Below are 25,784 nucleotides of genomic sequence, written 5' to 3'. Positions count from 1 at the left end.
TCAATTCGCTGCAGATCCTCCTGCATTTCAGTACAATTTTTCATTGTTACAACCTCTCGATATACCACAGCATCATCCGCAAAAAGCCTCAGTGAACTTCCGATGTCATCCACAAGGTCATTTATGTATATTGTGAATAGCAACGGTCCTACGAACTCCCCTGCGGCACACCTGAAATCACTCTTACTTCGGAAGACTTCTCTCCATTGAGAATGACATGCTGCGTTCTGTTACCTAGGAACTCTTCAATCCAATCACACAATTGGTCTGATAGTCCATATGCTCTTAATTTGTTCATTAAACGACTGTGGGGAACTATATCGAACGCCTTGCGGAAGTCAAGAAACACGGTATCTACCTGGGAACCCATGTCTATGGCCCTCTGAGTCTCGTGGACGAATAGCGCGAGCTGGGTTTCACACGATCGTCTTTTTCGAAACCCATGCTGATTCCTACAGAGTAGATTTCTAGTTTCCAGAAAAGTCGTTATACTCGAACATAATACGTGTTCCAAAATCGACGTTAGAGATATAGGTCTATAGTTCTGCACATCTGTTCGACGTCCCTTCTTGAAAACGGGGATGACGTGTGCCCTTTTCCAATCCTTTGGAGCGCTACGCTCTACTAGAGACCTACGGTACACCGCTGCAAGAAGGGGGGCAAGGTCCTTCGCGTACTTCCTCGGAGGAATAAAACTTCTCCTTTACCATTCTTCAGCAGATGTTGAGTGATCGCTAAGAAGACATGGAGATACTGCATACTCACGTGAGAGAGGGTTATCAGCATCTGACAGAATTTGAAATGCGCCTCATTCTGAGTATTTGCTCGGCTTTCTAGTCGAATCGCGCAATTTCCTGATTTGCAAAGCGTTCGGATGAGACAGTGGTACACTAATAGACTGCAAGAGAACAAGAGGCCAGGCTTACTTGTTCTCAAGGTTCCGTCGACCAAGTCTGATCACCATAAGGAAGAATCGCCGCACTGGGCACCAAGCACATCTATTTATACTTTTCCCCAAATTCTCCCAATAAAACGATGTGTACCATTCGCCTTACCTGACGTGCTCGTTCCGATTCCATTCGGCTTGAAACGTTACGCTTAGATACACCATGTGATCAAATGTATCCGGACACCCACAAAAACATACGTTTTTCATATTAGGAGCATTGTGTTGACACCTACGGCCAGGTGCTCCATATCAGCGACCTCAGTAGTCATTAGACATTGTGAGGGAGGAGAATGGGGCTCTCCGCGGAACTCACGGACTTCTAACGTGGTCAGGTGATTGGGTGTCACTTGTGTCATACGTCTGTACGCGAGATTTCCACACTCCTACACGTCCCTTGTCTCACTGTGATAGTTAAGTGGAAACGTAAAGGGACACATACAGCTCAAAAGCGTACAGGCCGACCTCGTCTGCTGACTGACAGAGACCGCCGACAGATGAAGAGGGTCGTAATGTGTAATAGGCCGACATCGATCGAGACCATCACCCAGGAATTCCAAACTGCATCAGGATCCACTGCAAGTACAATGAGAGTTAGGCGGGAGGTGAGAAAACTTGGATTTCATGGTCGAGCGGCTGCTTATAAGCCACACATCACGCCGGTAAATGTCAAACGACACCTCGCTTGGTGTAAGGAGCGTAAACATTGGACGATTGAACAGTGGAAAAGCGTTGTTTGGAGTGACGAATCACAGTACACAATGTGACGATCTGATGGCAGGATGTCGGTATGGCGAATGCTCGGTGAACGCCATCTGCGTGTTATGGTGTGATCGCGTTCTTCATGGAGAGAGCTTGCACCCCTTGTTGTTTTGCATGGCACTATCACATTACAGGCCTACACCGATGTTGTAAGTACCTTCTTGCTTCCCACTGTTGAAGAGCAATTCAGTAATGGTGATTGCATCATTCAACACGACCGATTCATAATAGACGGCCTGTGGCGGAGTGGTTTCACGACAGTAACATCCCTGTAATGGACTGGCCTGCACATAGTACTGACTTGAATCCTATAGAACACCTTTGGGATGTTTTGGTACGCTGACTTCGGGCCGGGCCTCATCGACTCACATTGAGACCTCTCCTCAGTGGAGCACTCTGTGAAGAATGGTCTGCCATTCCCCAAGAAACTTACCAGCACCTGATTGAACATATGCCTGCGAGAGTGAAAGCTGTCATCAAAGCTAAGGGTGGGCCAAACCATATCGAATTCCAGCATTACCGAGGGAGGGCGCCACGAACTTGTAAGTCATTTTCAACCAGGTGTCAGGATACTTTTGATAACATAGTGTTGTGTACATAGTTCCGCGTAGTCAGCGCGTAGACAACTTTCCCACTAGAGCGCGCCCCGCTAAGCACAACAGCGCAGGCGCAGCACTCGTCCGTCTCCGCACTATGAGATGGCGCTGCCTTAGAGACGGACCAAATTCTGCTTCCGCCGATCCGCGTATTAATACGTAACGCAGCCAATGAGATTGCTGCTAATGTAGAACCTTTTCTCCTCGCGGATCACACTCGCACAGTGACACCTGAATGCGCGGGGTATTATAACGAGTGTACAGACCTCCGATTAGTCAGTCTGCATTTGTCCGCACCAGTCTGTATCAGTCTGCATTAGTCTGTAGTCAAGTTTCAGTCTGTGCCTAATAAGATTACCATATTCCTGTACATAGCCATAAAGATAAATGTATAGACACTTTGTCAAGTATCAGAGATATGTGAGAATAAGATTAACGTACCAAGACCAAAGGAACTTCAGATTGTCAATTGTAAATAGCATCCAGAATCAAGTTACGTAATGTTTACGCTTGTTATTATTTTAATAAATGTGTGTGAAAATTAATCAAGTTCTGTTTAAAGTTGGTCACCGTCAATCTGCTACTCTAAGCGTGCAAGTGGCATTTCTATCGTCTGACCTAACGGCAGAAGATAAACACGCCACGATAAGACCACGAGACATATTGCTGACACTCGTCTACTTCGTTAGAGTGACGAGTCAAATAATCTGATGGTGTGTGTACCGAAGGTCTTACAGTACGCACACCACACATAGTGTATTTAATTGGCGGGAAGTGTCAATGAGCACACCACTAACGCTGTATTCGAACGTTACATGATTTTTTTTCCTACTCATCCGCATTTACTTACATTTCTTTACGTTTGCAGCGGGGTGCTACTCGTCACACCAACCAAGAAATCTGACTTGTGCAGTGTTCTCCTAGAGTCACTCAACGACGACACCTTGCTGTACACCACAGCATCATGAGCAAACAGCCAGAAATTGCTGCTCACCCTGTCCGTCGGATCATTTATGTATATAGAAAATAAGAGGACTCCTAACACACTTCCCTAGGACGCCCCTGATGACCACTCGGCGTCGAGGACGACGTACTGGGTTCTATTACTTAAGAAGTCTCGAGCCACTCACATATCTGGGAACCTAATTCGTATTCTTTAGGATTAACAAGCCGCCTGAAGCTGCAAGTCTTTCTGGATGACGGACCACCACTGAACACGCGCGCAGGTGGCTGTTGTGCTGCCGGTGTTCGTCTCAGTGGGAGGACTCGTAAGGTGGCGGGAGAGGCGCCCTACTGCGAGGAGCACGTGGCGCGAAGACAGTGACGGAGCAGGGCATTGGGCAGTAATCAGCGTGTAATGAGCTCTGTATTAGGCGAAGCAGGAACCGGCGGGCGCTGAGGCGGCGGCGGCGGCGGCGGGCTAGCGGGACCCGGGGCCCGCTAACGGTGTGAGGCGAGCCCGGCCCAGCCACCTGACGCCCCACTTGCGGCGCCACTCTCGCGCGCGCGTCGCCGCCTTCACGCCCGCCCTGCTCACCAGCACTCGCTCTGGCTCGCCACCCTCTCCTCTGCGAGAATGGGGGAGGCGTGCGAATGTGCCAGCAACTGCTGCCAAACGGACCTGCCGGGCTGCAGCAAAATACGAGGGACGTTCAATGTGTAGTGCAACACCTTTTTTCTCGGCTGAAAAAATGAGGAATTTGCTGTGGGACATTGTGGAATATTCCCACTTCAGCTCCTGTAGTTTCATATTCAACATGTGGCGGTGCTATACGTAGTCTTCAAAACCGTGTCTGAAAGTAGGTGCGTACCAAGCCGAGAGCTCTCACCGAGTTTCTTTCGAGGGATAACCAGAGCACCGCAAATACGAGTATTCAAAGGCGCCTGCACGATGTCTAAGGAGACCTAGCAATGTGCAGAAGCACGCTGAGTCCTCGGTTATTATCGGACAAGGTCGCGCAAACCTGACCGACCTCTCGCTCGTTCGAGGTGACCGACGGATCACAATCAAACACCTTGCTGCACAGCTGGACGTATCTGTTGATAGTAACTGTTCCGAAAGAACAGATACCAATGTCGACCATGCAGCTTCTCTAGAAAAAAATGATAATTAATCGAAACCCTCGGCTGCCAACAGGTGTTGTTGATACACCACAATGGGGACGGCTGAAAATGTGTGCCCCGACGAGGACTCGAACCCGGGATCTCCTGCTTACATGGGCCTCACGGGATGTGTGCTAGGGATAAGTCCCAGCAATCGTGCTATCCTCTGTGCCCTCGGTCGCTCAGATGCATACAGCGTCTGCCATGTAAGCAGGAGATCCAGGGTTCGAGTCCCGGTCGGGACATACATTTTCAGCTGTCCCCATTGAGGTATATCAATAACACCTGTTGGCAGCTGAGGGTTTAGATTAATTATCATTTGTATCTGTTAATAGTGCTGACACACTCGTTCACTAGTGAGCGCCGCCTAACAGAACACCATAAAGGGCAAAAAAGAATTATCTGTGCGGAACTGCTTGAGTGTGACAATTTTTGGTCTAACACCGTCACGGGCGATGAAACATGAGTTCATCATTTCGAACCGGAAACGAAACGGGAATCCGTGCAGTGGTGCCACACCACCTCTCGTCCGAAGAAAAAGTTCAAATGCCTCTCCCCCAGCCGGTGAAATGAAATGAAATCTCGTGTGGCTGGGGCGTCCAGTGCGGTAGACCGGTCGCTCCTGGTACGATTCTTATTAGCCGACGCCATTTCGGCGACTTGCGTGTCTTTGGGGGTGATATGATGATGAAGACAATTTAAAGCACTGCCGACGGTGTTCTTGGAATATGAAAAGGTTGTTCTGGTTGATGTCCTCCTTAATGGTGCAACGATCAACTCGGAAGTGTATTGTGCTACCCTCAAGAAACTGAAGAAACGACTTCAGTGTGTTCGTCAGCACAAAAATGCAAAGGCACGCCTCCTTCTTTATGACAAAGAACGGCCTCACAAGGCCACGCACCCTATGGGTGTTCGCAAAACCTCTCTGGATTGCTTTTCCTCGTCCCCCCAACAGCCAGGGCCTCGCACCTTCCATCATGAAGGGTGAACCCCGCGGGAAGCAGCACATGGATCATACGTGGATCATGGGGAGAGCAAGACGCTGGCTCCGACGTCAATCAGCAGAGTGTTACCGTGCGGGCATAAAGGTCCTCCCAGTAATGTGGCGGAGGTAATGTGAACGGAGGTAACGTTGAAACATAGGATTCTGTAGCCAGAAGAGTGAGGAATAATATGGTAGGCTATATTGTAATCCTGAATAAAACCAACCTGATATCAGAAAAAAAATGTGGTGCGTAACTTACTGAGCGTCCCTTGTAAATCATCGCTTGTAAAATAGCAACGCCGGGAAAGAATAGCGCGAATTCCGCAGACTTGGAATATATTTACAACTGTGTATCACCAACAAGTGATTAAAAGTGCAGAGAGTTCTACATCTACTCTCTACTCCGCAAGCCATCTCGCGATGTGCGGTGGAGGCTAATTCTCGTAGGGCTATCACAGCGTTGCCCGCTTTTCCCCGTCGTGGTTGCGACTGGAGCGTGGGAAGAACAAGTGTCGATCAACTTCTGTATTACTTCTGTTAAGAAGAATGTCACAAAGCCGTTTTATCCTCACCTGGGGCAAGCTGGCCCAAGACTGTTATAACTGGTCTTTGATATTCCAGACATATTCCAGACACTGTCACTGGGACAGAGTTAACGTCCAATCTGGCCCGAGAGTCGTTATATCGGGAAAAGATTTGCCGATATTCGTATCCACGGGAGTGCCCCAACATTATGCAGATACTTCATGTGTGGACGAGCATTGTCCTGTTGAAAAATGGCACCGCGATATTGCTCCGTGAGAGGTAACATCACATGAGGAGACAGGGTACCTGTGATGTACTGTTGTGCCGTCAGAGTTCCCTCAAGTTCCTGAAGTCATACGCGATGGATTCCAAAATCATGACGCCAGAAGTAATACCACTTTGCCTTTCCAAAACACTAGAAGTATGGGACCTCTCCCAAAGTCGCTGCTATTCACGGCAACGATGGTCATCCGGATTAGTGCAGAACCTTGGTTCATTGATGAACACGGTGCACTGCAGTTCATCAGGAGCCAATGCTTGCCGCCCACGGCACCACTCCAAACGCAACCGTCTGTATTGTGATGTTAACGGCGGCCTACGCGTGGTTGAGTAATTCCCTCGTCCGGCTGCTGCTTGTGTCCGACCAATGCTGCGGGCTATACAGAATGATGTGGGGACAGTCTTGTTGGACGGAACCTTGAGAACTTGTATGCCTGAGCTCGCGTTCCCGTGAATTCCATCAAAGGGGAACTGTCACATCCGAATGCTTCAAAAATCTAGAAATTGCACGTTCTGACCAAAAAGCCGAATGAAAACCTCTCAATGAGGTCCCTTTTAAACGCCATCAGTTGCTGATAACGCTATCTTACACGATTACGCGGCAAGTCCTCCACAGACGTCACTCAACATCTGACGATGTTCACGCCATCTTATGTACGATACATCAACATCACTGCTACTTTCTGGCTGCCGTTCTACCTGACACCAAGGATCTGCCTTTGTTTAGGAAGTCACTTTTTTCATGTATTAATTACTCTGTGAAATAAAATAGACGTCCACAAAGAAATTATTCGAATGAGACGGAAATCGACAGTGTGATCTAAATGTAAAGAAAAACAAATGATTACAATTTCGGAAAATTTGGACGATTTATTCAATAAAATGCAAGCCAAATAACACAAATTGACGAAGCCATTAACACTTTGGCCCAGCTCTGGCCCTTATGCCAGCAGTTATTCGGCTTGGCGGTGACTGACAGAGTTGTTAGATGTCTTCCTGAAGGACACTGTGCGGAATTCTGCCGAAGTGGTGCGTTAGATTGTCAAAATCCCTAGCTGTTTGCAGAGCCCTATTCACAATGCTCCAAACGTTCTCGACTGGGGAGAGGCCTGGTGACCTTGCTGGCCAAGTTGGGATTTGAAGGGCACGAAGACCAGCAGTAGAAGCTCTTGCCATGTGCGGACGGGAATTATCTTGTTGAAATGTAATATGCCCAAGACAGCGGTTGGATACCAACCTGTCTGTCACTCACCATAGGCTGACAACCAGGGGTGCCATTTCATAGCAGGCTTTCATTCGCGGAACCCTTACAGCACAGCGGTACGTCGACGATATTCTACTTCCCGTATTTTTGCCGCTTATGGGAAGTGATCCTGGGATTACATTTCAGCAAGGTAACGCCCGCCTGCACACGGCAAGAGTTTCTACAGCTCGTCTTCGTGCTTGCCACAGCCTATCTAGGCGAGCAAGGTTGCCAGATGTCTCCCAACTGAGAATATTTGGAGCATTATGGGCAGGGCCCTCCAAGTATCTCGGGATTTTGGCTATCTAACATGGCGATTGGACAGAATATGACACGGTATCCCTTACGAGGACATACAAGAATTCTGTCAATCAGCGCCAAGCTGCGTAACTGCTTGTATAAGGGCCAAAGGTGGACCAAAGTGTTATTTGTGAAGCTCTTTCTCCTGAATAAACGATGCAATTTTTCTGAAACTGGAGTCATTTGTTTGTCTGTACATGTACATCACATCTATCGATTTCCATCCCATTCGTGGGTCGTCATTTCATTCTTTTTCTTTTGTTTTAAAGTGTACGTTTCGTAACATTCTCCCAGTGTATCTCAGCCTGGCACCTGCATGTTTTGGAATTACTTTAAAGTGGTCATTCCACAATAGGTCGTCCATGATGTTTACTCGTTGGTATCTTACGGCTAGTACTGTTTCCCATGATTTATCGCCAACAGATTTATCGAACGTTACTGGATCTACGAAATTGTTGTCGTATTGCCTATTAGCGTTTGACTCGGACCTTCGGTCCACGTTTGATTAACGATTTTACTGCCGTTTTGCCAATCAGTGCTGGCGGAACGTCAGAAAAATCGTTTAACATAAGTTGGCCGAAGATCCCGACACAAAAGCCAACAGGTAATACGTCAATGTTGTACCTCTTTATGGCGCATTAAGTTACATTTATTTACGTTCAGGGTGAACTGCCAGACCCTGCTCTAATCATTGATCCTCTGTCGATCATCTTGCATTTCGCTACTGTCTGGTGGCATCACTTACTTCTTGCAGGCGACTGCAGACGACGCACAGATGACATGCATGCAGGCCAAATAACGTTCGTCACTTGTGTGGCGAACAGGGTCGGCGTTAGGCCAAGTTCCCCCATCGGAAACCTCATATCAAAGAGCACAACATCAGGATGGGAGTGAATGCCAACAACGCAGATCTGTCGATCCTGGAGAAACTGATTCTTTATTTTGGTTCGTACTGCACATACGTCAATAAAAGTCAAGCGTGCGTTGATCTAATGGATAGCATTGGTTCGTACACGGTGACTAGTGTCTACCTGACCATGAACGAAGATTACAGGATGGGAAGACCGCCATCTTTTCCTCATGACCATAAAGGAGGTACAGCTTCACGCACATTGTTGGCTCGACAGTGGACCACTGCAACAATGGCGTATCTGTCATGGTTGTAATGACGGCGTCTGCTCAGTGCGAAAGTAAAGAAGATTGGTGTTTAATGTCTCGATGGCTACTAGTTATTACAGGTGGAGCAGCACGGAAAATATAAATCTGGATGGCTGGACGGTAATACTAGTCCATTGCCTTTCCATCTCGCTTGGTGCGTCCCCTTAGAGCTGGATTAGTGGAACACATACACTTGCTTCGACTCCCTTGCCCGGATACCACAATGGGTTCAAATTGCTAAGGACACCGGCGTTCACAGAAAAATTGTAATGTTTTCGGACGTATCCATCTTCAGACCATGCTCCAGCGATGGAAACATACGTACGTGCCAGACGCTGCCGTGGTATCTGCAACCGATCAGCTCATATTGTTGGGCGGCATAGGAGACAAAGCCCACGTTGGCTTCCGCGGTCAAGAGCTAGCGTCTTTGATTAGCAATCAAAACGTCCTCGATGCGCAGTTCCAAACCCACCACTGCTTAAAATTTGATTATTAATCAGCATTGGCAGCCGAAGACTTCCGGCATAACAAGTCACCTTCATCCTGCCGACTGCCTCATCAAAGAGGGCGGAGGAGAGGACAGACATTCAGGGCACGCTTGTCCTTGAGGTGGGAAACTGCCCCTAAAGGCGGAAGAATCAGCAATGATCATCAGCAAGAGGATGCAGAAGGCAATGGACACCACTGTGTTAAAGGCACATAACGTGTATCCACAGGACATGTGGTCTCTGGTAGAAAAAGTGTCGTGATGATATCTTGAGTTCCACAATAGTTACACATTCGGATCTCTGGGAGGGGATGGCCAAAGGGGAGGTGACCGAGAGAAAAAGGCTGAATAACCAATGACAGGATAACATTCCACGAATTGGAGCGTGGAAAAAAAAGGTTCAAATGGCTCTGAGCACTATGCGACTTAACTTCTGAGGTCATCAGTCCCCTAGAACTTGGAACGTCAGAAGCTTGACCGTGGTAGGGAAAGTATAAAATCTAAAAAGTGAAAGCAAAGGCTCACTTTAGATTTAGTAGCGGACAGTGAAATGAAATGGAAAGAAGACAAGGATTTCTGGTCAGATGAATATAGGTTAATATCAACAGCAGCAGAAAATGGTATAACGGGAGAAGGTAGGACAGAATGTGCGTTACTGTGAACAGTTCAGTGATAGGGTTGTTCTTATCAGAATCGACAGCAAACCAACACCGACAAAGACAGTACAAGTATACATGCTGACGTAGCAGGCTGACGCTTTTGATGAAAAGATAGAGAAAGTGTATGATGATACTGAAAGGTTAACACAGTACGTAAAGGGAGATGAAAATCCAATAGTCGTAGGGGACTGGAATGTGGTTATAGGAGAAGGATTAAAAGAAAGGGTCATAGGAGAATATGGGATGGGACAATGAATGAGAGAGTAGAAAGACTAACTCAGTTCTGTAATAAATTTCAGCTAGTAATAGCAAATATTCTGTTCTAGAACCACAGGAGGAGGAAAAGGGGAGGTGTTACGGAAAGATTTCAGTTAGATTACAACATCGTCGTCCGCAGCTCGTGGTCTTGCGGTAGCGTTCTCGCTTCCCGCACGCAGGGCCCCGGTTTCGATTCCCGGCGGAGTCAGGGATTTTCTCTGCCTCGAGATGACTGGGTGATGTTGTGTTGTCTTCACCATCGTCATTCACCCCCATTACGGTCGGAGGAAGGCAATGGCAAACCACCTCTACTAGGACCTTGTCTAGTACAGCGGTGTGGTCCTCCCGCATCGTCCCCTACGCATCATGGTCAGACAGAGATTCCGAAATCAGATATTGGATTGCAAGGCGGATCCAGGAGGAAAATTAAAGGCACCAGAGAGGCAGTTCTGATGTTGCAGTTGATAATGGAAGAAAGGCTAAAGAAAAATCAAGACACATTCATAGGATCTGTCGACCTGGAAAAAGCGTTCGACAATGTAAAATGGTGCAAGATGTTTGAAATTCTCAGAATAATAGGGGTAAGCTATAGGAAGACACGGGTAATATACAATATATACAAGAGCCAAGAGGGAATAATAAACGTGGACGGTCAAGAACGAAGTGCTCGGATTAAAAAGGGTGAAAGACAGGACTGTAGACTTTCGCCCCTACTGTTCAATCTGTACGTGGAAGAAGCAGTGATGGAAATAAAAGAAATGTTCCGGAGTGGGATTAGAATTCGAGGTGAAAGGATATAAATGATACGATTCGCTGTTAACATTGCTATCCTGAGTGAAAGTGAAGAAGAATTAAATAATCTGCTGAATGGAACGAACAGCCTAATGAGTACAGAATATGGATTGAGAATAAATCGAAGAAAGACGAAAGTAACGAGAAGCAGTAGGAATGAGAAAATCGAGAATCTTAAAATCAGGATTGATGGTCATGAAGTAGATGAAATTAAAGAATTCTGTTGCCTAGGCAGCAAAAAACCAATGACTGACGGAGCAAGGAGGACATCACAAGCAGATTAGCGCTGGCAAATAAAGCATTCCAGCTCAAGAGAATTCTATTAGTATCAAACATAGGCCTTAATTTGAGGAAGAAATTTCTGAGAATGGATGTTTGGAGAACAGCATTGCGTGATAATGAAACATGGGTTGTGGGAAAACCGGAACAGAAGAGAATCGAAGCACTTGAAAAGTGGTGCTACAGACGCATGTGGAAAAGTAAGTGGACTGATAAGATAAGGAATGAGGAGATTCTGCGCAGAATCGGAGAGGGAAGGAATATGTGGAAAACATTAACAAGGACAAGGGATAGGATAATAGGACCTCTATTAAGACATCAGGGAATGACTTCCAGGGTACTAGAGGGAGCTGTAGAGGGCAAAAACTGTAGAGGAAGACAGAGATTGGAATACATCCAGCAAATAATTGAGGACGTTGGTTGCAAGTGCTACTCTGAGATGAAGAGGTTGGCGCAGGAGAGGAATTCGTGGCGGGCCGCATCAGACCAGTCAGAAGACTGGGGAAAAAAAAAAAACGGAAAGAGAGGAAAGTGAACTTGGTAACTTGCGTCACCTTTAGATAACAAAACACATGATTCTTCACAAATAAATCAGAGAAGTAGAGGTGCTTCATCAAGGTACTTACGTATGGGTGTATGTATTGTGTTTTACAGCACTATGTGCGGTCGTGTGAGGGGACCAGCTGTATATAAACTGGAGGTACGTCTAGAGAATGCCTATTGCTTACTGCTTCAAAGTGTTGAACCCGTTTGTTTATTCGCTTGCTGGAGAATATCCTGAAATGTGCACTCCTTATTCCGCCTCAGTTACACTATGTCGGCGATTGCTGCGCAAACACTTTCTCCACGTGCGCGGGCACTATAATTACTCTAGCACGCAAAGAATTGGGGCTACACTCGTCTAGTACGAGACGTTCCCGGAAGGGGGGGGGGGAGGGAAGAAGGGGGGAGAGGGTCCACTGTGGGCCGAACCGTACAATAACCCTGGTTATCATCATCATCAAAACTATAATCTTTATAATCATCAAGGGTTCGGCACGCTTGCTTGTTTCGCTGTTCCACTTATATGGGATCCCCTAGCTTTTCCCCCCTCTGATTAGTTTTCAGTTTTATAAATCATTCCATACGCACTTCCGCCATACAGAAAGAATTTTATTTCGATTGATTTTGATTGCCTAAATACAATTTCTATTCATTATTTCAGAAGCCTTAATCTGTTTGGGTGTTCCAGTCTAATATCGCAATTGTTTCTTGAGTATTTTAACCAATACACAAACGTAAGTTTGCCGTCTCGGCTGCTACTTTGGGGTCTTGCTAAACTACAGAAATTTGGTTGCACCGCATGAATTTCATGGTGAAATCGAAAGTCAAACGACACGTTCCGAGAGCAGGCTGTCATTTCCATGAAAAAGATTTATGTTTCAACAACGTAAAGGCAAAAGAAGTAGTGAAACCGAAGGACTAAACAATCCCTGCCGTGATATAGATTCTCTCCTTTTCGTATTCTACCGGCAACGTTTAATCTGTTTCTTTCTTCCATCTGCTGACACGACCACCTCGTACTGCGTTTTCCGCTGCGTGTGCACTCAGAGCCGTTGATCGCCGTCCGTCCGCTTGCGTGACACGAGCAAGCAGTGGTGTTTTATGACCGCGATCTAGAAACGTTTCACTGATGTTCTTGTGCATTTTCTACGATCGTTGGGTTGTGGTGTATCGATTCCGTCTGCAGGTGCTGACTGGACTACCATTTTAAATGTCACTGTTATCTGCTTCTACAAGGCTCTTACTCTTATGTTGTATCATACAGAGGCGTGAGGGAGCTAAAATAGAAACCTGTAGTTGTTTGTATTTCAGATTATTAATCTGATAAAGTGTATTAATCATTGGTTTTATCTGTATGTTTATTTAAGCAGGTGAAATACTTACGCAGTTTAAGAAATTAAAAAACGTAGTCCGCAGCTCGTGGTCTTGCGGTAGCGTTCTCGCTTCCCGCGCCCGGGTTCCCGGGTTCGATTCCCGGCGGGGTCAGGGATTTTCTCTGTCTCGTGATGACTGGGTGTTGTGTGATGTCCTCAGGTTAGTTAGGTTTAAGTAGTTCTAAGTTCTAGGGGACTGATGACCGTAGATGTTAAGTCCCATAGTGCTCAGAGCCAAAAAACGTAAATGCATATTCTGGATTTCAAAATACTAACCACTCACCCGGTTTTTGCACAGTGACAATCACTGTTAATTACATGATACAGGATAATGTTTTTGTGCTGCACATTTAACAATCTTGACACTCCATGATCGAGCAGAGCATGACAGAAATGACCTCCTATCTGCCTCCTTCCGAGCTGCTCACTTTTTAACTTCTCGGACCGCATAGAAGTAATTTGTAGCGATCGTAGAATATTCTTTCATTACTTGATTTATAATTCTTAATTAGGTTCATGCAGGATATCAGCCTCTGACCGATATTAAAGACTTTATCAGTTTACCAACAATGTTGTCATTCAGTCCGCTCACTGCTTCGTGATGTGAAGTGATTAAGGCACGAGTCATCCCCACTAATAAACTGGAACTCCCCACTAATAAATTGGAGCCAAAATTCTGCTGCAAACTGTCCAAATACTGCTGAAAAACCCCTTTTTGGATTTCATTTTGGAAAGCACTCAGTAAATGCGACGCTCATACAACACAAAACTTCAAACAAAACGTACCCCACTATTTCTTGTGACATGTCGTCAACTATTTCAAACAGCTTTAAACGCGGATCGTCCAACATGCTGTACTGTCTTTTCCGATGTTTTCTCGTCTGTGGTCGTAGAAATCCTTCACGCCAACCCCTTGCAAAAGAAATAAGTCCGCGCTTAAATTCAGCCACTCATTTCTTATTATGAGGAGAGAGCTTACATAGAGTCAACCAACAAATATAAAGAAACTTCCTGCCAGATTAAAACTGTGTGCAGGACCGAGACTCGAACTCGGGACCTTTGCCTTTCGCGGGCAAGTGCTCTACCGTCTGCACACAATTTTAGTCTGCCAGGAAGTTTCATATCAGCGCACACTCCGCTGCAGAGTGAAAATCTCATTCTGGAAACATCCCCCAGGCCGTGGCTAAGCCATGTCTCCGCAATATCCTTTCTTCCAAGAGTGCTAGTCCTGCAAGGTTCGCAGGAGAGCTACTGTAAAGTTTGGAAGGTAGGAGACGAGGTACTGGCGGAAGTAAAGCTGTGAGGACGGAGGGTGAGTCGTGCTTGGGTAGCTCAGACGGTAGAGCACTTGCCCGCGAAAGGCAAAGGTCCTGAGTTCGAGTCTCGGTCCTGCACACAGTTTTAATCTGCCAGGAAGTTTCATATCAGCGCACACTCCGCTGCAGAGTGAAAATCTCATTCTGGAAACATCCCCCAGGCTGTGGCTAAGCCATGTCTCCGCAATATCCTTTCTTCCAAGAGAGCTAGTCCTGCAAGGTTCGCAGGAGAGCTACTGTAAAGTTTGGAAGGTAGGAGACGAGGTACTGGCGGAAGTAAAGCTGTGAGGACAGAGGGTGAGTCGTGCTTGGGTAACTCAGACGGTACAGCACTTGCCCGCGAAAGGCAAAGGTCCCGAGTTCGAGTCTCGGTCCTGCACACAGTTTTAATCTGCCAGGAAGTTTCATATCAGCGCAACTCCGCAGCAGAGTGAAAATGTCATGCTGGAAACAAAAACAAAGCTCTATGTATATTTCGAAGAGATACAGCTAGAAGTGTGTGAGCAGATTCCTCTTATCCGTCGATTGTAGAGTGACCTTCACGATCATAGACTAGCTTGTTTATAGTATAACACGATGAGTGACGGTGAGCACTTGGAAGAGTGAGGGCCCTGCAGCTGGGAGCAGGGAGTAAAACGGGAGGAGGCGCTTGCCGCAGTGGGCGGCTATCGTGGCTTGGTATCGCGGGGCGTCGCCTCATCTGTGTCCCGGAGCTGAAATTTACGGGACGCGCCCCGACACGGGGCCCTCGCACAAAATGAGGCGTCTCGAGTCCGGACTGAGGCGTCCGGTCCACCGCCTCGGCGCGCTCTCTCATAAACAAAGCCACGGGGGAACGGCGGGCGCTCCTATTCTCAGCCTAGCACAAAAAATGTTCACCTTCGAGCTGTCCTCGCGTCGCTATGTTTTCTTCCCCGATGCGTTCTCTCACGTAATTATAAGATAAAATCAATTTAGGTAACATTCTTTCAGTATTCGATTTCCTCTTTTTCTGAGCGATTTCTCGCTTGTCTCTGGTTATCTTGAGTTCGAGGTACGTCGTTGATATCGGCAGCGTTATTGCCATAGCCATAGTTCACAACATGTTCATAGCGGGGTATAAGATGATGCAAATCTATGGCGTTACACAAATTGGTGGAGTGTGAAGTAAGCAGATCGTGGTGACTTTAAAGTGTGAGAGGTCTGGTAATACAAGACCTTGTTTTAGAACTTTGAAGTTATGCCTGGTTGGATGTCACTTCGTGTCTGTGTTGTACAAGCCAAACGGTAGGCTCATCCATACGTAATAGAAAAGCACTGTTTTAAAGCGTTTTGAAGGCATATGTCTTCATTATCAGAAATATTTACTAATAGGAATTTGTACTGCATGGAATACATTTATAAATATTCATCCACTTCTAAATGCATTCCATGCAATGAATATTTTTGTGCGCAGATATTTTTGAAACGTGTTAAATCGGTGCTCTGGAATTTTTTGTATCCGATCCTACACATTAGCTATCATGTTGTTGTTGTGGTCTTCATCCAGAGACTGGTTTGATGCAGCTCTCCGTGCTACTCTATCCTGTGCAAGCTTCTTCTTCTCCCAGTACCTACTGCAACCTACATCCTTCTGAATCTGCCTAGTGCATTCATCTCTTGGTCTCCCTCTACGATTTTTACCCTCCACGCTGCCCTCCAATTGGTGATCCCTTGATGTCTCAGATTATGTCCTACCAACCGATCAACCGATCCCTTCTTCTGGTCAAGTTGTGCCACAAATTTCTCTTCTCCCCAATTCTATTCAGTACCACATTGGCTATCATATAGTGTTTTATATTTTATTAAAACATTACGTCTTCGTCGTAGGTGTCTTTTAGGCAACACGCTTTGCCCAATGTTCTTCCAGCGAGAAGGTTCCATCCTCCAGGCGCGATTCTGTGAAGTGTGCAAAACACTCATTGGCACCTGCCATGAATTCGTTAGATTCAAAAAGATTTCCGTGCACAAATTTCTTTAGATCTCAGTATAGGAGGAAGTTTGAGGGCACCAAATCTCACGAACTGACTAGATGCTCTAATAATTATTCATATTACTCAATGTTAACAATTCCAAAACATCCAAATGATCATAACGAATTTTCTTGTTCCTTTTTTCCAATCTAGGGATCTTCTTACATATCTCATCATCAGATAGACCCGGAAGAGTTACGTAGTATTCGCTCGTTATTGTTGTAACATTTTCATGATAATTAATAGGAGCAATTCCTCTTGTATTCTGGAGAATACAAGACATCGCCTTTCTAGCAGGTGGTGCCGATGTCGCATTTCTGATACAGGGCCCCGTGCTATTATCTGATATTCTGTTTGTTGCTCCGCTAGCTGTGGACCCGTGACTCATCCACTGCAAAAAGCCAACACGATCGATCGATTCGTCTTAAAACAGGTTAAATGTTATTGAGAGATTCGTTTTCCCTTTTGCCTTCTGTCAGCGTTCAGCAAATGTGGGATACTGTTCTCATACTTAATATTTCATATAAAACGTACCTGCAACTTTGAGACATCCTTCACATGGATTATCTCAAGAGAAATACTGCCATGTTTACATTAAATCATTCTTTATTGAGGAAGATTTGAATTATTTAAGTGTTATAAATAAAGAAACCATAAGTACATCGCAAAATTTTATAACAAAATATGCTGCTGATCAACGTGACACATAACTACCTTATTGTGCTACATGATCAACATAACAGAAGCACTGCTCATTTACATCAACGACATTAGAAGAGGACAGTTCGCAGAACGCATCCTTAAGCAAGACATCGTTTATTTTATGTGTGTCTATGATTGTGTGTGTGGAAGGGTGATTTGCAGAAGGGTGCCAAGAATTGTCTGTAGAAATCAGGATCAAATTGACGTAGGTTTCGGTAGTTCTGCGGTGATGATGGGGCTTAAACAAGACAGGCAAGGCTGGGGACTTCTTTGAAACCAGTCTTTGTAATGAAGACCACAATAACAACATCAATGTCATTTCTATACCAAGCTGGGAAATTTTACTTCAGTCACGTATATCAAATATGGTATGGCTTGCGTTTAAAAAATTTTGAATTCTTAGATAATTATGTTGAAGTAATCATTGAACAATGACAACACTTCGTTGTTTCTTGGCGTGGTGGAGTAGAAGGTTCGCGATATATAGTTTTTTTTTACAGTTGCTGAATTTAGAAATAATCCTTTATTAATCAAGATCGGAATTTGTTATTTTTTTAGTACGAGTTTCGGCTAAAGTTGGTAGCCATCTTCATATCAGAGGCTAAGAAAAAGTTTTCTGTATACAGTTACCAGCCGGTAGAACACATCGAGCCACATAGCTCGTGAAGCATGTATGTAAAATTACAAAGCCTAAGAAATCGTCACTTCCACTGTGTGGTAACATTATATCAGATAATCTCCACATGTGCAGAGTGAGATCTCAATTAAAACATTACATTAGTGTAGAGACGTAGCACTAGGAAACTATACATTATCAGTAAAATCCAGTACTCAATAAGAGTAATAAATTGCGATCTTAAGTGACGAAGGATGCTTTCTGAATCCAATAACTGTAAATGATAACTCTATTGCGTGAACTTACAAGCACCTACGGCAATTTTTTGGTGTATTGGTATTGTTTTTGTTATAATATTAGACAGAGTTTCCTATGATCCTATGACACACTACAAATAAGAGTCGAGATCCATTTGTATATTTGTTTGGAATCTAAAAGTGCTCAGCCACCGTACTTATTTTAATTGATGAAAGAAAGAACAGCGACCACTTGCAATTCGAACTCTTGATGTGTATAGTCCAAGAGGGGATGTGTCAAATAACGGCTGAAATAGTTTAACGTTATATGTTGCATTGAAGATGGTCATTCAGTGACCACAATCCACATCTTCTACAATGAACATAAGTTGGGACTGACTGCTGTACCTTCTTTCACTAACTGACACTTTCCGTTTGTTAACGAATACAGTATATTTCTTTAAAAATATTTTCATCGGATTCTTCACAATATCCAAACTGCACTACAACAAATCATTATCAGAAATGTCACCACTTCCTACATCATACGATATGTTACGCATGTTACGGTAGGGCATTGTGTAGTTGCTGACGAGGCTCCCGACAAGCGCAGAGGGCCTCGTGTCCGTTCTGGTGATGATGACCAGTTACAGTGACAACACCTCACCTCAAATTATTAGTAATAGCGAGCTATTTAGATGTTCAAATAATGCACAAGGTGCATGACAGCAAGCTCACAGATTGCAGCAATGTAATTTACACAGGCATCCAATTTATTGCTTGCGGTAGTGGTGTTACTAACGAACGCAGTAGTCCTAACAAGCACTCCATCTTCAGGCCAGAGGTGGCCCATCGGGACCATCCGACCGCCGTGTCATCCTCAGTTGAGGATGCGGATAGGAGGGGCGTGTGGTCAGCACACCACTCTCCCGGTCGTTACGATGGTTTTCTTTGACCGGAGCCGCCACTATTCGGTCGAGTAGCTCCTCAATTTGCATCACGAAGCTGAGTGCACCCCGAAAAATGGCAACAGCACATGGTGGCTCGGATGGTCACGCATCCAAGTGCCAGCCGCGCTCGATAGCGCTTAACTTCGGTGATCTGACGGGAACCGGTGTATCCACTGCGGCAAGGCCGTTGCCAGTCCTAACAAAATTAATGTAATTGAGGCCGGGTATTATAACAGTGCAAAAAATAATTTTTTTTCAAAAGGAATTAATTACATATTCGCTGTTCAAATCGCGATAGCTCCAGAAGAACACTATTGATTTGCGTCATTCGCAATGAACGTGGTTTTAGCGGTCGGTTCAGAGAGTGTTACAAACATGTTCCAGACGGATACGTCTCAATTGTTGGATGAAAGGCATGTTTTTTACTAATGGAATGCTGCTGGGTACGTTCAGGAAACCAGTACCTGAAAACGTAGGACGAGTGTCCTGTCCTTACTTGAATATTCCGTGTAAGAACAACATGATGTAGATTAGGGCGACACCGAGAGGTAGTCAGTTGTTTATTAGTACATTACGGATTGGATTGAGAATACAAGTGACAAGTTATAGACTGGCTTGTAGGGTGTATATGTAAATAATCGCCACTTTATGACAAAATAATTGAGACACTTTAAATAAATGGCAGAAAGAGAGAAAATGGCAGAAAGAGAGAAAAAGTACTCATCTTAAACTGATAGTTACATTTGGATCTTTAAAGTGTAACGTCTTGTATTAGTTTTATTGATGAAATATTCTGCCTAATACACGGAACACACAGGACCTATATTCCTGAACGCCCAAGGAACAGTAAACTCACAAAAACTGTCAGTCATGCAGTGACACACGCAAAGAATAAGTTTTTATACATGCTACAGTTAAAAAAATAATTTGAAACAAAGTCAGCTCCTCGTCGAAAGAAAAGCAATAACTGTAGTCCTACAAAATTTGCGCAACTGCCTTTAACAGGGCAAAGTGAACAACAGGTAAGTAAGCATGTGCTGAAAGATCCCAAGTCCCACTGACACGCATCCATGACGCAGCAGATGTAAAACCAGTCGACGGAAACCACTGACATCCGCGTCACGTGGGAACAGCAATCCACTTACAATGACGAAAATTGCAGCCTGGAGAAACAGAACCGAGTGCAGAGTTCTCCTCATTCAGCACACCACACGAAAAAGGATGCGTGGCACAAAGTGTGGCAGACTGAACACGTCCTATGTCTACCACATAATATACGAATCTTGTCTTATGTTCGCGGGAACCTAACAATTTTAAGATAGGATATTTTGGCTATCTCAGAGGAAAAAAAATTCCCATACAGATCGCAATGACGGAGGAAAGACACGTTTTAAATCACCAAACAATCCCGTTCACCAGTATACAAATGTGAAAACTCCATTCTCTCTCTCTCTCTCTCTCTTTTCTCTCTCTCTCTCTCTCTCTCTCTCTCTTTGTCTTTCTACCCTAACCCTCAACCCACCCCCCACACACCCCTTGTTTTACGCAATGACACTGTCAACCACGTTAAAATTGTTCGAAACATATAGCAAAAGTAGATAAAGTAATGAGAGTCGTGTCTACCCTAAATTAGTAATGTGTACCTTGCATAAAATATTACATGCAACTGGTGTGGCCCGGTGGCTGACTATTTGAGTGTCGGACTATGGATCCCAGCAGAGTCCTAGCATGTTTTTGTCTCTTTCTTCTTTCCACTCTGACAGTGTCTGCTCATGTGAGGAATGCCGAGCTGCATAATGGTTTGAATCCCATTTCAAACTGTCCGTCCCCCTATAACTGGACCCTGAGTCAGATCAAACAAAATCGGAGATAGGCAGATACAGCAGGGCCATATAAAGTTAAGCACCATGATGTTGAATCAAACAATACTTTAGTTGAGGTAACCGACTTGATGACAACGCACGAGATAGATTACCTCACACATCGTATTTACCTGGGTCTATGATTTTTTTTTTCCGACTGAACCCCGAAGATAGCATCCTACTGAGACAACATATTTCTAATTATACTGTTTTCTTACGACCAATACATTTGTTCTTTTGAGCAATTCGCGAACTAATTAGTCAGTGAGATAATTACCAGGACATCGTGAGTACTATCTGCATCTCAGAAAAAAAAGCTAATTCTCCACATTGAAGATAGACAACTGTTACAAAACATGCCTCTTGTGCAACACACCTCTCTCTTGCGGTTCTTGCTTCACTCACACCTCATTTAAAATCAACCATGATAAAATGTGTGCACTTTACTCACTATTTGTAAATCATTTGATTGCTGGGCTCCTTAGTTCTGAACTGGTAGAAATTGGAAGACTTCAAGTTGCCAATTCTTTGTGTCTGACCACAGTCACTAATAATGATAATAATAATAATAATAATAATGCTTAGAACCTACAATAGTGTCGTAACCATGGCGTATTTATTGTAGGGTATCACTGTCAATTTATTCCTTTATTTCTGCGAAGTGAATGGTGAAGCAATTTCTGGTGTATTGTGGTAATACCTGCAACTACAAGCGTATGTTGTAATGTTACCGCCTCTAATTTGAAGTAAAACTTGAGTTTAGCTATCAAATCTAAGAATCGTAAAATTTGAAAGTTGTGTAAATCACTAAGTGAAAATCTTCAACGGCAGCCTTAGAAGAAGAACTGGACCCAACAATGAAACAGTTTCTCTTTGATTTATCGCAGTTAATTTGCATGATAGACAAGAATAATTACCAGTAACATCACTTTCTTTTCCTAGATTTGTGGAAATATCTACGGCCCATAGTCTGTTTGGGGAATGATTCGTTTGGCAGTATTTTATGAGGCCGCGAACAGAGATCATGTTTTGCGCTCGGGAAACATTATACAGGATGATTGTCGGACTTTGTAAAACAAATATAAGTTCTAACAGCTGTAACGGTCAAATTGTAATCACGCACGAAATGGCGCTTAAAGAGATCGCGAACCAAACGAGAAGTCTTCATAGTTAAATATTTCACTTTTACTGAGGTGAATTTTTTATTATAGTTCTTATTGAAAGGATGATCAAATAACTTACTCCGTATACAGAAAATATTTTTTTTTAGATTTTTTAATGTGAATCAGCTTTCATGACACTTGTATGATTTCATACAGTATATCGACAATCTCGTATCGGCAATGATAACAGAAAATTGGAAATTTTGTGGTAAGTTCTATGGGACCAAACTGCGGGGGTCATCGGTCCCTAGGCTTACACACTACTTAATCTAACTGAAACTAATTTACGCTAAGGACAACACACAGACCCATGCCCAAGGGAGGACTCGAACCTCCGACGGGGGGAGACGAATGATAACAGAGACAACAACACAAGAGAGTAAGAGAACAAGAGCGTAAGAGAACAGGAGAACAAGAGAGTTTTCCACACTAGCACACGTTTTTAAATTGTAGCACTTTAACAGTTTATCTTTGTGTATTTTTATATCGGTAACAATTACAAAGTTCATCCATCCCTGCATTATATAGATGCTTGTCCAAAACAAAATTAAATATTATTTCACTCAAGCGTAGTAAACGCCCTCATTTATTAAGTATTGCTGTTGATACGGGGGTAAATTCTTTAAGCTTGGCTGTGACGACACAATGTGATGCATATGTTTCACAAGCTATAACCTCCAATACGCGTTAGTGTTAGTATTTGAAAAATAAAGGCTCATGTAATTATTAATAACATATGTAATCAGTTTAAAGTCATACGTAAAAATGATAACAGTAATTGTGTTTTAAAATAATTTAGTTTCGAGACCGAAACGCAATTGAACCCTTTGTTTTTTACCTCTTGGGGGTAGTAATCCCCAAGTTGGGAGCCACAGCTCTATAGCACCTCGAAGGTTATCAGTATTATTCTGTAATCTAGCAGAAGACGTGGATATGTTAGTGACGCAAGTGTTTCTGAATGTATCATAAAAACAAATGCAGCAAAAGTCTTCTTGGCAGTAGTACCAGTGCATGCCTAGTTTAAATTTATGTCGTGATCAGATGTAGTCCAATACTCAGGGCATGAGAGGAGGGGAGAAGATGTAGGAACTCTACATCACCGTTCTAGGCAACGTCCTCGTGAATGTGGTTCGCATTGACCTCCTCCGGCCCGCTACGAAGAGTCATGTATGTCTGTGTCGCTTTGATGTCTGTGATAAGTGCTTGTTTGTACAGGGGCGAATTGGATTTATGTTGTCATGGACAAAGGGACGGGGGGCGCTGAAACGTATTGCCGGCACATGGTCTACTTTCGCAAACAGCCGTCGAGTTTAAAGTCCTCTTCCGACAGACGTATCGCTGCACGGCGGAGAAGTTTGGAATTTAATCCAGGACATGGGTGCAAAGATTGCTGATCAACAACTTCATAGCCGTCTGAAATTTTCCCGGTGTATTTCTTCTTCTAATAATTTCCGGGTATGCAGCCGGATCCCGTCGACATTCTGCCACGATATTTCGGCCCAGAGACGTCCGGCCATCATCAAGTGAGTACACAACTACTGAAGAGCCCAGGTGCAATCGCGGTGTTTATGCCGAATCTCGCGCATGCTAAATGAACTGGCATCCTAAAGCACTGTAAAAATGGTTCAAATGGCTCTGAGCACTATGCGACTTAACTCCTGAGGTCATCAGTCGCCTAGAACTTAGAACTAATTAAACCTAACTAACCTAAGGACACCACACACATCCATGCCCGAGGCAGGATTCGAACCTGCGACCGTAGCGGTCGCTCGGCTCCGGACTGAAGCGCCTAGAACCGCACGGCCACTCCGTCCCGCTTACAGCACTGTATCTCCAGGCGTCAAGCTGCCATCACCCAGCACAAGCAGCCGGTGTTCTCAGTACCTTAATGCATCGAGCGCATGTAATATCGGATGATGAAAACCTCCACGCAGAATTAGAACACTTGGAGAATGTTTCTAAAGAGAATGGCTACACTTCATGCCAAATAAGGAAGGCTATGCGCACTGAGGACGCTGATGACGACTATAAATCAACTGCGTTCCTTCCATACGCCGGGAATGTGTCGTCGAAATTAGGCAGATTACTGAAGAAAAATAAAATCAAGGTTATGTTCCGTCCACCAGCAAAGAACCGGGCCCTGTTTGGATCCGTTACAGACGATTTACAACTGAAGAAAGCAGGCGTCTACAAAATTCCCCGTGAATGTGGGTCTGCATATATTGGCCAGACGACAAGATCTGTCCACGAACGATGTACAGAACATGAAAGATACACCCGTCTGCGGCAGCCGTCAAAATCGGCAGTAGCAGAGCACTGTATTTCTTTGGGACATTCAATGAAATACAATTAAACAAAAATTTTAGCTTCGGTTTCCGGATTTTGGGATTCTGTAATCAAAGAATCAGTGAAAATACGTCTTGCCGACAATCTTATAAATCGTGACAACGGCTTTCAGCTGGATAAAAATTGGAATCCTATTATTAAAATTATACAATCACAGCGGAATCGACGGTGTCATTCGATACTCAATGACTAGATGATCTGTTCTTTTCACCACCAAGGGCGGCACGTACAACTCGGCTATGCCCTCGGCTATTCCGCGCATGTCAACACCTTGAAAGGTATGTGCTAAGGTCTGATCAGGGTAGCTCCAGAATATATTCGGTAGTTGCCAACCGCAAGGTGGAACGAGTACAATATCTTTGAGTAGGAGGGCGCGTGCAGTAAAAAGCTGAGGAGTCGCAGCTAGGTGCCCGGAGGAAGCAGAGATGTGGTGACAGCTGTAAGGTAGGTCGCGCTCGCTGCCCCAGACCAAACCTTAGCACGTAAATGAGAGAAGATATATAATGACTTCAAATTGGTTTTGTTAGATAATATTCAGAGTTAGGATTTGTATGTCCAAGGTTTGACACAGTAAGCGTTTGGTAAAATTTTTTTGTAAGATTGTTTCGTGCTACAAAAATGTTGGAAATGTAGGTTTTTGTGTAAGACATAAAATTTTAACTATATATATATATATATATTATATATATATATATATATATATATATATATATATATATATATATTGAGATCAACATTGTATCCTTTGCTTAAATTGGATATGAAAATGAGTAGTAGGATAAAGTTACCCACCAATGAAAGAACCAAGTAAACATAAGGGCCAAAAGTTAATTTTTCAATACCATCTTAATGCCATTGCACAAATTTTATTGCTGAGTCAAATACAAATGGCTCTGAGCATTATGCGACTTAATTTCTGAAGTCGTCAGTCGCCTAGAACTTAGAACTAATTAAACCTAACTAACCTAAGGACATCACACATCTATGCCCGAGGCAGGATTCGAACCTGCGACCGTAGCGGTCGTTCGGTTCAAGACTGCAGCGCCTAGAACCGCACGGCCACTCCGGCCAGCAGTCAAATACATGTTGCATTTCTAGCAAAATGGAGGAGTGCAAGAAACAAGTTCACAGACGCAGTCAGATGCAGGTTTGCTGAATAATTCATTTAGAACAATCTCATCAATGATACTTTCAACCTGACGCGTGCGCTGTAGGATGCCAGTTCATTTCGCATGCGCGAGATTCGGCATAAATACCGCGATTGCATCTGGGCTCTTCAGTAGTTGTGTACTCGCCTGATGATGGCCGGACGTC

General features: G+C 44.3%; 1 protein-coding gene and 1 pseudogene across 1 annotated transcript in view; one reads left to right on the top strand and one right to left on the bottom strand.

Moving 5' to 3' along the window:
- The window catches only part of LOC124545366 (leucine zipper putative tumor suppressor 2), a 421,767-nt gene that overhangs the window by 188,257 nt on the left and 207,726 nt on the right, over window positions 1-25,784 (top strand). The window lies entirely within an intron of this gene.
- LOC124555930 lies at window positions 19,174-19,291 on the bottom strand (annotated as a pseudogene).

Source organism: Schistocerca americana, chromosome 1, assembly GCF_021461395.2.
Source record: "Schistocerca americana isolate TAMUIC-IGC-003095 chromosome 1, iqSchAmer2.1, whole genome shotgun sequence".
Classification (NCBI taxonomy): domain Eukaryota; kingdom Metazoa; phylum Arthropoda; class Insecta; order Orthoptera; family Acrididae; genus Schistocerca; species Schistocerca americana.
Note: the sequence above shows the minus strand (reverse complement) of the source record. Positions and strands in the feature narration are given on the sequence as shown.